Source organism: Ornithodoros turicata, chromosome 6 (assembly GCF_037126465.1).
Source record: "Ornithodoros turicata isolate Travis chromosome 6, ASM3712646v1, whole genome shotgun sequence".
Lineage (NCBI taxonomy): Eukaryota > Metazoa > Arthropoda > Arachnida > Ixodida > Argasidae > Ornithodoros > Ornithodoros turicata.
In genome coordinates this window covers 59,248,643-59,264,401 of record NC_088206.1, presented here as the reverse complement: position 1 = coordinate 59,264,401, position 15,759 = coordinate 59,248,643, and the positions used below count along the sequence as shown (strand labels likewise).

Here is a 15,759-nt window from a genome sequence, read left to right as displayed (position 1 = left end):
ATTGACGAAATTTTTGTAAAAAACTCGACATACGCTGTCACATTGAAACAATGTGTTTTCAAAGGGCAAATATAGCTATCGACCCGTGGGGAAACTAAATTGGCAGACATTGTTGGACTCCTCATAGAAGAGTTTCATTGACGATATTTGAGTAAAAAATTCTACATACGCTGTCACAATGAAACAAGGTGTTTTCAAAGGGCAAATATAGCTATCTACCCTGGGGAAACTTTAAATTGACAGACATTGTTGGACTCCTTACAGAAGTTTCAGTGACGAAATTTCAGGTAAAAAAGTAAAACAGTTTTTTCGAATGACCTATTTGCTATCTACTCGTGGGGGAACTTTACATAGAGTCATCAGTGGGGAAAATTGACATCTGCAGACATTGGTGGACTCAGCATGGAAGAGTTTCATTTACGAAATTTGGGTAAAAAGAAGTCCAGAGTCGCAGTCACATTGAAACAATGTTTTCAAAGGACAGATTTGCCTGTCTACCCTATTTTGTCGGCAGACATTGTTGCACTCCAGATGAAGTGTTTCGTGCCACAAGCTAAGCATGAGTCAACCCATACCTACAGTTCTTGGTTTCCTTGGCGGCTTCGACTTTCCCCACTGCCTGCCTTTATTACTACGAGCTACCCTCTCACAGGGGCCTCTATGTAGTGTCCCATGCGTGTCTCGGTCAGCTTTGCGCTTTCAGAGCCGTGATACTCTCAGCTGACGTATATTCCTATGTGCGATGGTCTGGCTGAACTTCAAGCAACAGCCGCAACGGCGAAGTGTACCATATAAGAATGACAACAGGAATATTCCGTTAAGGCAGTCATTTTTATTTAAACTTTTTTGGCAGGCTCCCTTCTCCCCTACACCTGCCCCTTTCCACTCCTTGTCATTCTACTTGCAATAGAATTTCTACATAAAACAATCGAAGTACCATGCTAATGTTTCCACCTTACATATTAGGCAAATAATCAAATGCTACTTTGCTTACACTCCTGTAATATACAGTGGTAGCTTAGGCATACTTTTAGTGCAGTGCATACTTTAGCTTAGCCTGAAGCCAGACAATGCTTATTAAAATGCTGCGGGCTTACAGCTCAATCAAGTGCAGTACAGTTCAATCACCCTTCGGTATTTTCGAGCGACGAAACCAATACTGAAAAGGCATGAAATTGAAAAACTAGTTTTTTCGATGGATCCACACATTCCGACAGACGCCAATCGCAAATATGTATAATTTGGCATTACCGATCTTACTTTTACTCTAACGTGTTTCCTTGGGCAATCAGAATCGCCCTGCTAGGCGTTTCGAAATCTGTCCATTGTTTTCGCTATACTAAATGCTAAGCTTGGCAAATGCAGCCGATTAAGTTTGAGGAACGACCACTACAGTTTTCCATTACAGCGTCCGTACTGACACGACCGACTGCGCTGGTGACAATTTTCTACGAAACTTCCCGATCCACTGGCGGTGAATACGACGTCCTCATGAAGCCTGTAGATTACCCCGGACTCTAGATGACTACTTCAAGGTGACTCCTGAAGACTACCCCGGACTCTAGATGACTACTTCAAGGTGACTCCTGAAGACTACCCCGGACTCTAGATGACACTTCAAGGTGACTCCTGAAGACTACCCCGGACTCTAGATGACTACTTCAAGGTGACTCCTGACTACCCCGGGCTCTAGATGACTACTTCAAGGTGACTCCTGAAGATAACCCCAGACTCTAGATGGCTTCAAGGCGACTCGACGACGTTAGATGGAATGCCTTCCGCCGAGATTAACCTTACACGGTGACCTCTTCAGCATCAACATGCTTGACCTGACGACAGCGCGGAACCTCTTCCCCCGTGCACGGTGGCCACGGCCCTCTAGAACCTCTAGGTCGACACGCTCACACTCCACGTCGGTTGCCTTCTAGAAGCCCTGTGATGTCCTACGCTAGGTGCTTGCCCGTGACCTTGGCCCTCCACCAGACTTCCTGGCCTTTGCCACTCACAGAACACCCCACACCGCTGACAGGTCCTTGCCGAACTGAAACTGAATCCACCATCCCCCCCGGAAACCACCCACACATGTGCTAATCATGCTTTGCAAATGGGGTCTCACTTTTCCGGACTGAGGTCTGCTGCTGGACTAATTTAAAAGTAGAACGAAGAATTTCATCCAACACATGTTTACATTCGGCTTCGGTTCCACGGCAACTTAATCAAGCTTGGTCTCGAATGGCGTGATTGCTTGGCATCGTCACAACGGCGAAAGCGCAGACTATAAAATTCAGTCATAATTGGATGCGAATTTGATGTCTCCCATGATCAGCGTGTGTCTACCCAGCTTTGCGGAGGGACTAGACTTAAACCAGAGGGTGGCCTGGAAATCCGGTTCTACTGTACTACCACAAGGTTCGCCCTGACAGTCCCGCTTCTACTGTACATAATTATGTGCATTTGAAAATAAAGAATCAATCTGACCACCTGCAAGGCTTAACAATCAAATACGTGTGACCTTCAGATTTACACTGAACTGCAGTGTTGCTGCGAAAGAATTTTCCCCCTGCTCACAAATCAGAGGAGAGTGCCTTCCGATGACTGGATAAACGAGTCCCCATAGACAAGATTCCGACCGAAAACGGACCTCAGAAGATATCATATACGTCCGGAAAAGTCTGACCCTACTTGCGTCAGCCGAAATTGAACCTGTAGGCATTTGACTATGCACGCCATATCTAACAGCAACTCGAACACTAAGTGCTTTTCTTCGCGTTATCAGTTTTTCGGCGAGCTAACTTCTTTCAGTGCTTGTGTGACACTTGATGACATTTGTCTAGAGCCAGGTGGATAAGAGTGTTCTTTGCACGCACGGTTTTCAACTAGCTAGCATAATATTTTTACGGAAAGTACTTTAACCCGTAACATTTGTCGCCAGAGCTAAACGGGTGGTCGACCCTTCAGTTAGTTCTTCACCCGATCGTGGCAAAAGGGCGCTAGATCCGAAGGATTCACTGGAGCCTGACTAGTAGGCATTCTTTCGTAATCCTGCCTCAAAGATTCAGATTCGCTTTCTCGAAGTAACTGTGATCCATAGCACGCGACTCGCCGCTGCCGGTGACCTGATTGCGGTGGCGAATACAACCTTATGAAACGAGATTACGAGTGCCTCGTCGACAGATTTCAGTGGCGCTTTCGGACTGAGCGACCTCCCGTCAGTCTACCAGGTAAAGACACAACTGAGGAGTAAGTGCCTACCATACCGCTCACTTTGACACTGCTTTCAGTATCTTCCGTGGCCGTCACGTTTCGGGTTGCTCTCTAAAACAGACTATATGCCTCTTTCTCGTACTGGCTCACGGTATACGAATTTTCAACGTAATATGCCTAACACGACAAAGCCCATCTTCCGCGTACTGGCTGATAAAACTGATTGCAATAAGTGTTGCAGGCGACAAAACATTTTTCCTCCGAGTACTGGCTCACGGCGCACGAATTTTCAACGTAATAGTCGCTGGATACGATGAAACGCCCGAATGTTCTACGTAATAAGTCGCTGGATACGACGAAACGCCCGAATGTTCAACATAATACGTCTCACACGACAAAACGCCCGAATTTTCAACGTAATATGGACAAAGCCCATCTTCCACGTACTAGCTGATAAAACTGGTTGCAGTAAGCCCCGCAGACAAAAAAAGAAAAAAAAAGGGCCTTTCTCGAATAATGGCTCACGGTAAACGAATTTTCAACGTAATACGTCTCTCGCACTACAAAACGGACGAATTTTCAACGTAATATGGACAAAGCCCATCTTCCACGTACTAGCTGATAAAACTGGTTGCAGTAAGCCCCGCAGACAAAAAAAGAAAAAAAAAGGGCCTTTCTCGAATAATGGCTCACGGTATACGAATTTTCAACGTAATACGTCTCTCGCACTACAAAACGGACGAATTTTCAACGTAATATGGACAAAGCCCATCTTCCACGTACTAGCTGATAAAACTGGTTGCAGTAAGCCCCGCAGACAAAAAATGAAGAAAAAAAAGGGGCCTTTCTCGAATAATGGCTCACGGTATACGAATTTTCAACGTAATACGTCTCTCGCACTACAAAACGGACGAATTTTCAACGTAATATGGACAAAGCCCATCTTCCACGTACTAGCTGATAAAACTGGTTGCAGTAAGCCCCGCAGACAAAAAAAGAAAAAAAAAGGGCCTTTCTCGAATAATGGCTCACGGTAAACGAATTTTCAACGTAATACGTCTCTCGCACTACAAAACGGACGAATTTTCAACGTAATATGGACAAAGCCCATCTTCCACGTACTAGCTGATAAAACTGGTTGCAGTAAGCCCCGCAGACAAAAAATGAAGAAAAAAAAGGGGCCTTTCTCGAATAATGGCTCACGGTATACGAATTTTCAACGTAATACGTCTCTCGCACTACAAAACGGACGAATTTTCAACGTAATATGGACAAAGCCCATCTTCCACGTACTAGCTGATAAAACTGGTTGCAGTAAGCCCCGCAGACAAAAAAAGAAAAAAAAAGGGCCTTTCTCGAATAATGGCTCACGGTAAACGAATTTTCAACGTAATACGTCTCTCGCACTACAAAACGGACGAATTTTCAACGTAATATGGACAAAGCCCATCTTCCACGTACTAGCTGATAAAACTGGTTGCAGTAAGCCCCGCAGACAAAAAAAGAAAAAAAAAGGGCCTTTCTCGAATAATGGCTCACGGTATACGAATTTTCAACGTAATACGTCTCTCGCACTACAAAACGGACGAATTTTCAACGTAATATGGACAAAGCCCATCTTCCACGTACTAGCTGATAAAACTGGTTGCAGTAAGCCCCGCAGACAAAAAATGAAGAAAAAAAAGGGGCCTTTCTCGAATAATGGCTCACGGTATACGAATTTTCAACGTAATACGTCTCTCGCACTACAAAACGGACGAATTTTCAACGTAATATGGACAAAGCCCATCTTCCACGTACTAGCTGATAAAACTGGTTGCAGTAAGCCCCGCAGACAAAAAAAGAAAAAAAAGGGCCTTTCTCGAATAATGGCTCACGGTATACGAATTTTCAACGTAATACGTCTCTCGCACTACAAAACGGACGAATTTTCAACGTAATATGGACAAAGCCCATCTTCCACGTACTAGCTGATAAAACTGGTTGCAGTAAGCCCCGCAGACAAAAAAAGAAAAAAAAGGGCCTTTCTCGAATAATGGCTCACGGTATACGAATTTTCAACGTAATACGTCTCTCGCACTACAAAACGGACGAATTTTCAATGTAATATGGACAAAGCCCATCTTCCACGTACTAGCTGATAAAACTGGTTGCAGTAAGCCCCGCAGACAAAAAAAGAAAAAAAAAGGGCCTTTCTCGAATAATGGCTCACGGTATACGAATTTTCAACGTAATACGTCTCTCTCACTACAAAACGGACGAATTTTCAACGTAATAGGCATCACCCTCTTCCGCGTACTGGCTGCAATAAGTCTCGCAGACAACAAAACGTCTTTTTCTCAAGTACTGGCTCACAGTATACGAATCTTCAACGTAATACGCCCACACGACAAAACGCCCAAATTTTCAACATACGCCTCACACGACAAAAACCACTCTTCCGCGTACTGGCTGATAAAACTCACTGCAATAAGTCTCGCAGACAACAAAACGTCTTTCTCGAATACTGGCTCACGGGATGCGAATTTTCAACGTAATAAGTCTCACGGCAAAACGCCTCTTCCGCGTACTGGCCCACAGCATGAGAATTTCTAACGTCATACGGACGAGCACTACAGTTGACATTACACTAATTATGGAACCACCGTATTGTTGCAAGTGCTATCAGGAGCTCGGTATTCAGTAACCTCGCAGCCTCCCTATTCAGCATCGCGAATCCTGAACCTTTATTCTCGACCAGTGATTTATCCAGACCCGCCCCCCCGTAAACCCCCCCCCCCAACTTTTTCACCTGTGCGCCCCCTACTGTGGGTGCCCTTGTGATTTCACCTTTAGACACGTCAGTAATGATATGGTAAGCTGTAATGATGACCCCCCCCTTTTTTTTTCCAACACCCCTCCGTGCTTGGGATTCTGGACAAACCACTGTTCCCGACGTCTCGCATAGCAGCGACACTACACACAGAAAAATTACTTCCTTTCACGCAGTTTCTGATCGCTCACAAGAGTAATCTATCTCCAGCATACACGACAGCTTTCTAGACTTTTTACCCGGCACGTAGAAAACAAGTAAAAGCTTACGACGGGAGAGTGCCCCGGAACTCGAGGTACCAGGCGGTGGACCTTGGAACTCGACGGCAGATCGTGAGGGGGTTCCCCCTGGGAGAAACTACACAACACATTTGCTAACACTAAAAAAAAAACACTCACAGCACCCTACGAGGGCTGGAGCCGTCGACCAAGGGCCACTTTGCGACTTGTGTCTCCTGCTAGGACAGCAAAGTCGACGTGGTAGGTGCACTGTGTAAGAAATTCAGCATTTCTGGAATATGTGGTCCGGATTTGTGTAATATTAACCGCCTAGTAAGACTTTTTAAATGACTTCCTGGACCAAGTGTTGAGTAGTAGCCATGAGCCAGCTGCTGGCCTGTTTTGCCCAACCTGAACGCAAACCAAAATAGTCATTACACCATCCTGATTAGCTTAACGTAAAATGGTGAAGTACAGCTGTACTCCCTGGACCGTTGACATACTGGACACGCGTCCATGGTGTCGCACCTTTTGTGCTGTAACATTCTACAAAACGAATTTTCCACATCAAACCCCCCCCCCCCCCCTCAAGCAACATCCCCCCCACCCAAAACAAAAAAGCTGTCCATGACCCGCACTAATCTGCACTGAGTCACTGATAACGAATGTCAGTATGTTGTAGTCAAAACCCAAGGAGACACATTTGCACAATTCGCACAAGATCATATATATATTGCTGACGAGTACGACCTGCAGTCAGGGGAATGTTATTTCACGTCGTATTAGCAAAATCTTTGAAGTCCTACACATCGCCTTCACAATGACTTTGTGCATTACAATGCCCTAGTCACAACGCACTTGGTCAAACTCTGCATAAAGAAAAAATCCATGTGCGCCCCCAAAACCCTGACAACGTAACACTCAAGAGACAAGTGCACAACACTGAACAAGTTGAGAAGGTTTTATTTTTCTAGTGGCAGGCTCCTCCTCCCCTACACCTGCCCCTATCCACACCACTGCCTCCCAATTGGTTTGATTGAGGGCTTTTTTTCTTTTTCTTCTTTAATCGAACTTTGTCCATATTTGAACTGTTGGTACAGCTCAGATTCGGTGGTAATGCTTTTCTTAAGTTCCATGAGAGCTGATACAGTAGGGTCATTGCATTTCAATGAGGTAATGAAATGTCATGTCTGTGAAGATGATACAACCGAAAACCAAGTATTCAGTAATAAACTGCGCAGTCCGAATGGTCACGAACAAACATATCAAACGAATAACGACGAAGAATACTAAATGAATATCGAGAGGAATTTTCGCTGGAACTAACTCTCAAACAAATCTATGTAGCAAATTTATATGTACAAATATATTCCACAATGGGGAGAGAGACTCCACGGCTCAAAAATATATGCACTGTACTGCAGTAGAATGCTTAGCTACTCCAAAATTGGAATAGTGAAAGTCTTACAAATCGGGATATTTAAACGCGTTAGCAGGAATTTAGCGGAACGCGGGATGCCGAACAATTGGACTGATATACAGGCACTGTATTCGATTTTACGCAACAGAATGCAGTATTATGTAAAGCTTGCTACACTACACTTCCTATGCCGTCTAAGCGCTTCGAACAGTTAAGAGACGAATGCCCTACTGAGGGAACATTCACAGAAAAATTGCAACACAACAAAGTTATTTGCTGCTATAGTTAATGGTATGGAAGAAAATGTTTCCTTGCGTTTCAATTATCTGCAACGGGTGACAGTAGCTACAAATTTGCTGTAATGATGAGCATGGTACGGCAGAACGTGAACGCTTTACGAAAAATGATCACAATGACGCTTGTGGAAACATGAGGTACAGGTATGAGTGCAACTGCACAATTACACATTGTGGATGAAGAACTTTGAACAAAAGAATGCGCTTAACTGTGCACCAACAAACCGGATTTAACATTTTAACTTTCTACATGAACTAGGATGAATACCCTCTGGTGAATGTGCTAACAGCCTCATTCTCTAGAATTATACACCGATGATGACCGATGTTAAATTAGGTACATGTTGCAATATTCTTCACAAGCTCCATTTCACTTAAACTATCCATTGAATACCTTTCGCATGTGCATTGTATGAAATTTCCATTGCAAATTTTGCTCAACTATAGCATGTTTATGTCCAATGCATGGTTTGCATAAGGTCAAAGTTGAATGAGTATGGCAGACTCATGTTATATGGGAAAGAATGCGACCAACCAAAAAACGCACATCTTGCAATTTGCATTTCATGTAATATTTCCTTTTCTCATGGTGAAGACCTGGCAGCTACAGCGAAGTAGGCTTATGGTCAATATTACAACACACATCTTGCAATTTGCTTTTCATGTAATATTTCGTTGTCTCAAAGTGAATACCTTGTAGCTACAGCAAGTGTCCTGTCCTGTTTTACAGCAAACTGAGCTTATGGTCGATATTACGAACACATCTTGCAATTTGCGTTTCACGTAATATTTCGCTTTCTCATAGTGAATACCTGGCAGCTACAGCAAGTGTCCTGTCCGGTTTTACAGCGAACTTTGCTTATGGTCCATATTACAACAAACACATCTTTCAATTTGCTTTTCACGTAATATTTCGTTTTCTCATAGTGAATACCTGTCACAGCGAACTGGGCTTATGGTCCATATTACAACAAACACATCTTGCAATTTGCCTTTCACGTAATATTTCGTTTTCTCATAGTGAATACCTGGCACAGCGAACTGGGCTTATGGTCAATATTACAACAAACATCTTGCAATTTGCTTTTCACGTACTATTTAGTTTTCTCGTGAATATCTAATAGCTATGGCAAGTGTCCTGTTGTACAGTGAGCCAAGCTTATGGTCAAAATTACTAACGTCTTGCATTTTGCTTTTCACACAATATTTCATTTTCTCATAATGAATATCTGCTAATTAACAGCAAGTGTCCTGTCCTGTTTTACAGTAAGCTGGTCAGAGTCAAAAAGACTACAAAGATATCTTGCAATTTGCTTTTCACATGTGTTTGGACTGCGTAATTGCTTTTCACGTAAAATAATTGTGGTTGAATTTTTGTAGCAATGCCTGCTAGTTGCAGTAAGTGTCCAGTTTTAGTGAGCTGAGTTCATGGACAAAATCACACGGTTATCTATATACAAAGTGGACTGTGGAAAAAATTCCTGCTATTGTACGCCTCCACGAAAGTTTACAATGTGCTGAAATGAATACTACTGATTGGCAAAAAAATAGATTTTCAACGTGAATACAGATATCAAATGCACATTCACAGAATGAGGTGCGCTTTCACTCATTAAGACCTAATTTGAAACAATATTCCAAGAGGTTTGTGCCTGTCGTTCGGTCTAGTTCTAGCACCGCCGTGCAAACACCAGGCTTGATATAGCCAATCTGCATCATCTCACGGGTGATGTTAATTGCAACTCTGTTGTCCTACGTTGTCTGTTGTAGTCTGAACTAGCTAGTTTCCACACCAATTTGTCGAACCGATTCAACTGATTACATTCGGATCATGTAGCATACTACTGTTGGCATAGCAATTTTTTTTATATGGCACTCGACTGACTATGTTCACGACAAATAGATTCCATTGCAACACCTGGATTACATAGCAAATCTGCTCGTATGGCACTGAGCCCTAAAGAGTGCACAATTTATGTTCACAACAGATTTGACTGATTACATTTACATTACACAGCACATTTCTGCTGACAAATCAAATGTGTTTACGGTGCACTGAACACCATAGGCTTATTGCTTTGAAGCCTGTAACTGCCTTTGAACCCTAGCACTTCATTGCGTTGACAAGTGCTCATTTTGTACTTTCTACCAATTGCACACAGAGATCAACTTCCATACAACAGCACTTTGCTTCATAATGAGATTCAGCGGACGCTTCCTCGCGTACATTAAGTCCTGCTCTTCCGAACGAACGATGAAACACGGCAGCGGTGCGCGGCAACGGTGACTCGACGTTTACGCAGCGAGGCGGACACTAGGTGACACTACCGTTGAACATCTCGGCGACGTAGACACGGCAAAAGCCTCCAAAGTCCTCCGCGAAGTCTGCATCCCCCTACGGTGACGACCTGCTCCTTCCCACTGGACGGTGGAACCTCTTCCCCAGGGAACGACGACCGCTTCAACCGAGACAGCAGCGAAGACACCCCCAGGTCCGCGCCAAGGACACCTCGCTGCTACCCCCGGGCCAAAGCAAGCTGCCTCCCTCTAGGAACCACGAGGTGCCGACCCTCCACTAAGCTCTTGCTCGTTCCCCCAGCCGCCTTGAATCCACGGCACGCCAGACTTTCCTGTGCACGCATTACACCCCTCAGAGACGAAGGCCCGCTGGAACATCTTTCATGCCAAGAGGACATCCACGGTGCCGAATACAGCAGCAGGGCCTCTTTAAAGCGACACCACCCAGGGTCTACTGAAACAGAACCCACAATTCCCCTCCCCAAAACACAACGCAAACCGTAGAAATAGCGCAAATGACTAACTGGCCAGCTGGCAACAAACCATTCCAAAAACAATCTTGCTACACAGAAAGGTGGTGCAAAGATTAAAAACCCAACACAAAGGCTTACGACAGTGTTAACAGAACCAGAGCATAGGAATGGCACGGGCAGAGCGGGTTGCTTGCTTGACATTCTTGAGAAGAAACCAGGTACAGTCGCAACTTGAGGGCTTAGGTGGGTAGCGCATAGTGGCGTAAAGCTTGCGGGGGACACTTTCCCTGGGAGAAATGCATGGCACACACACACACATACACACTCACGGCAACCCACGAAGGCAGAAGAGAGGAAAAACTCGTGCACCAACCACAGGCCACTTGCGGGCACTCTTACGGTTACAGCGAAGTGGAGGTGCTGCGTTAGACGGCCGGACATCAGGGACACTGGGCAAGAGACCAGCAAGGAATGGTTTTGGAGGGACGTGGCACAGATTTTCAATGATAATCGAAGCAAAGCAAAAAAAAGAAAGACTTCCTGGACCAAGTGAAGGAGCTGCCAGGCGTCAGCTACCGGGACCTCCTGGTATTGGAAAACCTGAGCGCAAACCCAACAGTGCGATTCCGTTAGCTACCACACCAGGTGTGTGAACAGATTGAGCGTAGTGCAACAGAGGGTTAAAGGTACAGCTCTACTCCCTGAACCAGATCATTCTCCCAGCACGGATGGGCAGCAGGACTTGCTTGTTAGCGAGACACGGCACTGGAAGAGCAACACAGGGACCCCCCCCCCCCCCCCCCCCATCGCCTAAACTCCAAATTCTCACCGGACATTCAATAGCCACAGTTCACTCTTTGCATGCTTTCGTAGTCGTCTCTTCAGGAGGCTTGCTATGTGAATCTTACATGCTGCAAGAAGCTGAAGAACAATTTTCACATCCCCCCCACCCACTAACTTCTGCAACGTACAACACAAAGCACCCCACTACGCATGCGCTTGCTGAGGTATCCAAACACTGCTCTAACCAAAATGCATGTAACCTCAAAAGTGCACAGTTACAGGAGAAAATTTACGTCTGTTATCCCAATGGCTCGTGTACGCGGTCTTCACGAAGAAGGGCATTACCAGACCAGAATTCTGAAAATATGAAGAGGACCTTTGTTTTGCTTTCCCCACCTTCCTTTTGCGCTTCCTGTGGTGCTCCTCAGGAGGATGTGACAATCGCTGATCAAATTCCTATACGGCTGATCCCACTGCAAGGCATACATTATCCGTTCCCCACCCCCACAAACACAAGAGAACTATTAGGAAAGATTACTTCAGTGTTTTGCGTGTGAGCATTTTGGATCTTCTGACAGGGATCAGTTCTTATTTCTGAAAGACATAAAAAGCTCCATTTGGTTTTCCCCCACCTCTGTAAAAGGCACTGCCTCGAACGTTTCGGACGGACACGACAAGACCGGGTTGACACGCCTTCGAGGTGATCTCTGGGCTGCAAAACAATTATTAACAGACCCCCCAAACACGCCCCAACCAATCACACTTAAGAGACACTTCTATGCTTTCGAAAACCGATGAGGTCTCCCTAAAAGATTCGACCCACAAACACCAGAGAACTATTAGGAAAGATTACTTCCGTGTTTTGCGTGTGTGCATTTTGGATCTTCTGACAGGGATCAGTTCTTATTTCTGAAAGACATGAAAAGCTCGATTTGGTTTTCCCCCACCTCTGTAAAGGCACCGCCTCGAACGTTTCGGATGGACATTACAAGACCGGGTCGACACGCCATCGAGGTGATCTCTGGGCTGCAAAACAATTATTAACAGACCCCCCAAACACGCCCCAACCAATCACATTTGAGAAGAGACACTTCCTTGCATTTGAAAACGATGAGGCCGCCTTAAAGATTCGCTGTACAGGGACACCTCCCTTGCAATGGACACGCCACGAGAAACGATCTGTTGTCGTCGAATGCCACTTCCATGTTCTGGAAAACTAGAGCTACCCAATCATGAGCTCCCCCAAGCCCCCCAGCACACAATGGCAATGCACGTACAAGATTAAATGCTGTAAAGGATCCACAACCTTGATTACCACTATCATGTTTACTCACGGGCACAAAAGTATAAACCAGCCAAGAAACTAAACAGTGTGACGGCTTATCTTGCAAGGATGGCTAACCGGCGTCAAGGTTGAAGTATCGTGTTGTAAGGTCTTGGGAACAAATCATGTGGAGTTTACGCGACCATCTTTAGATATCAGGTTCGATCTTTCGGAGCAGTAAAAACCTCTGGAAAAGCAAAATCGTGCGAACAGACATCTTCAGCCCAAAGTTTTGTAAATTTTTCTTGCACAGAACTGAAATTTGGCATGCTGAATCTAGATGGCTTCATGTGTTATCTTCATGAAAAACATTCCAGCTGAGAACTTGAGAATCTCTCTTCGAGCAGACATCCTGCAACTCAATTCTACCAGAGAAAAAAAATCAAGTGGGTACTCCCTGCTATGGACAGGTGCTTCCTGCAATACAACCCCACGGCTCCGTTTTCAGACAAGGATTATGCAAACAGTTGCAAAATTGGAGACTATTTAACATCCCGACCGTTGCTACCAGCAGACTTTTCAGAGTGACCTGCAGAGTGGTAAGTGTTAGCGTTGTTTCATAAACAGTACTTCTTCAGGCCCTTGCATCTTGATAGGCATTCCGTATAAGACTGTGTAAAGATCTTGCATAAGAAGCGCTTTAAAGTGTACTGTACTTCCTAGAACTACTCCTTTGTAAGACACAGTAATGTAGAGTTTCAGGTACGGATTCTTGGTATAAAAGATACGCTTCTACTTCCTGCATCAATGATAAGGCTTTCATCTAAGGCTTTCTGTTTCCCATGTCATCTATGGCTTCACCAGGGCATTATCAACCACATCAACTGTGCATTTCATCTTCCTCAAATGGTTATCAGGGGCTCCAAACCTCAATCTTGAAAGGTGTTTCCGTGGTATTTATATTATCTGTGTATTGGATTACCCAGTCAAGAGCGCAACACGCAGTGTAACCTGGGGAAGGACAGCTCGCATTAGAACATGAACAATCACGCCAACAAAATTCAACAAGGGTAGGTGAACAGCGTAGGGTACTCCCTGCTTTCAAGGGCGGAACTTGCTCTAGGATATACCGCCAGCAGTGGAACGCGAAGGTCTGAGCAGATGGGCCTTGATTTATGCAACCTGAGGGAGTCTCTGCTGACGGGGGCAGAATATACCATCCAGTCATCCCTGTATTAGATCTCAATATCCCCTTTCGAGTAGAGTTTTCCTTTCTGCTTCTGGGGTTCTTCAAAGTGTTCTTGAATCAATGCACGGAAGTGCTATGCTCATTTCGTGAATTCCATCCAACAGATAACTTTGCATTTGTACCGATGTATTGCTGCATAATAAACTTGATTCTACCGTGTACTTTCGAGTATAACCTGAGAAAAGACGTTGATATTAGACCTCCCAATGAAATGATCCAGCAGCAGCAACAAACATTTCTCAGACACAAAACTGAATAAGTCATTTTGTACTCCCTGCGCATAACAAATCTGTTCTGTACTCCTTAGAAATTCCTCCAGATTCAAACTTGAGCAAAAAAAAATTCTTTCGAGGTTGCCTTTTCCAAACAGTTCTTCGAATGACCACTTGCACATTTCTTTAGAGACAGAGCCCCTTGAAAACGGCATGTTTCAAATGTAATAACTCTGGTAGATTTCACATATTTCTTTGCATGATTTTGCTTCAATTGCTGTTGCTGCAAGAAAAACTTGTGCTTTCAGCTTCCCCGTAAACATTTGCAGTGTTGAATTTGATATTCTTCGAGCCTTGACAATATTTCATTCAGTGTGCACAAAAACTGATGGAGAATCTGACCACTTCAATGCTTTTGTCAAAAGATGTTTGACACCAAATGTACTCCCTGCTTCGAAATGACTCAATTTTCCTTCCAGATCTCCTAGAACTTCGCTCCTTTGAGACACGTCCATCGCAAATTCTGATAAATCCATCATATATTTGTTTGTTATCCCTTTGTACTTCATATTCTTGGCAGAAAGTAGTCTAGTTCGTCTAGAGTAAACCACACCGTTGAAGTAACCTAGAAGAAAACACGAGGGGGCTGAAGAGAGCAGCTTCGCAAGCTGTACGCAACAGAACAAATGCATAAATCATGTACAGCGATGACTGACCGATGAAAAGTCGTTTTACTTGCGTTTGCATTTTCGAAGCATTCATTGCGACTAGCTGTATACAAACAAAAACCAGGCGTCTTGCTACTTGCGATCAACACATACACGATGATAAAGACACGGTGATAAACATTAAACTATGTTAAGAACGACCGCGTACGTAAATTTGAATTAAACATCATACGTAGTAGCTGCAATGTATACTCATATAGCCACGTCATCGCAGGATCAAATGATCAAAAGAACAACTTCCCCGTACTTGGACATGAAACCCTCGAAATTCACAGCGAATGGAACGCAAAAAAAAGTAACAGAAAACGTCGCACTTTGAACGACTAGGCCTAACCTGTCAAGACTAAGATGGCGGATATGTCCGCCATGTTTGATTTGTGAGCTAGGCTTAGCTACGTTCTGCGTAGTTACGCCTGACCTCTTTCGAACAAGGAAGTTAACCGTAAAACATTAGAATTGGGTCATGGACAGAGCGAAAATAAGGTAATATGAAAGTAACGCACCACGCTAACGCTTCCATGATGATGTTCGATATTTAATGGAGCTACATACAATGATGTTAGGAACGTCTAGCGCCCCATGCAATAAATAATGAGTCATTTACAGTGCTTATGTACAAGTAGCGATCACCACTAGGACAATTAAAACATTACCACCGACCAAGACTCACTCCCTTTGTCGGGGCAGCCTCAGGAGGCGCCGAAACGGTTGGGGTGGTCCGCCGGAGGGAACTGAAAGAGAGAAACTTCGTTGAGATCATCGTTGCTGTTGAAGTTTCTCAAAGAAGGCGTCCAGGCAGAGT

At 44.4% G+C, this 15,759-nt stretch overlaps 1 protein-coding gene across 5 annotated transcripts in view; it reads right to left on the bottom strand.

Moving 5' to 3' along the window:
- Positions 1-812: 812 nt before the first annotated feature.
- The window catches only part of LOC135396823 (L-asparaginase-like), a 46,377-nt gene continuing 31,430 nt past the window's right edge, over positions 813-15,759 (bottom strand). For 2 of the 5 annotated variants that reach the window (XM_064628019.1, XM_064628023.1), the window contains one exon: positions 813-15,688. The gene's annotated coding sequence lies outside the window, so the exon portion shown is untranslated. The remainder of the gene's footprint in view (positions 15,689-15,759) is intronic. The other 3 variants (XM_064628020.1, XM_064628021.1, XM_064628022.1) reach the window with 3 other exon arrangements.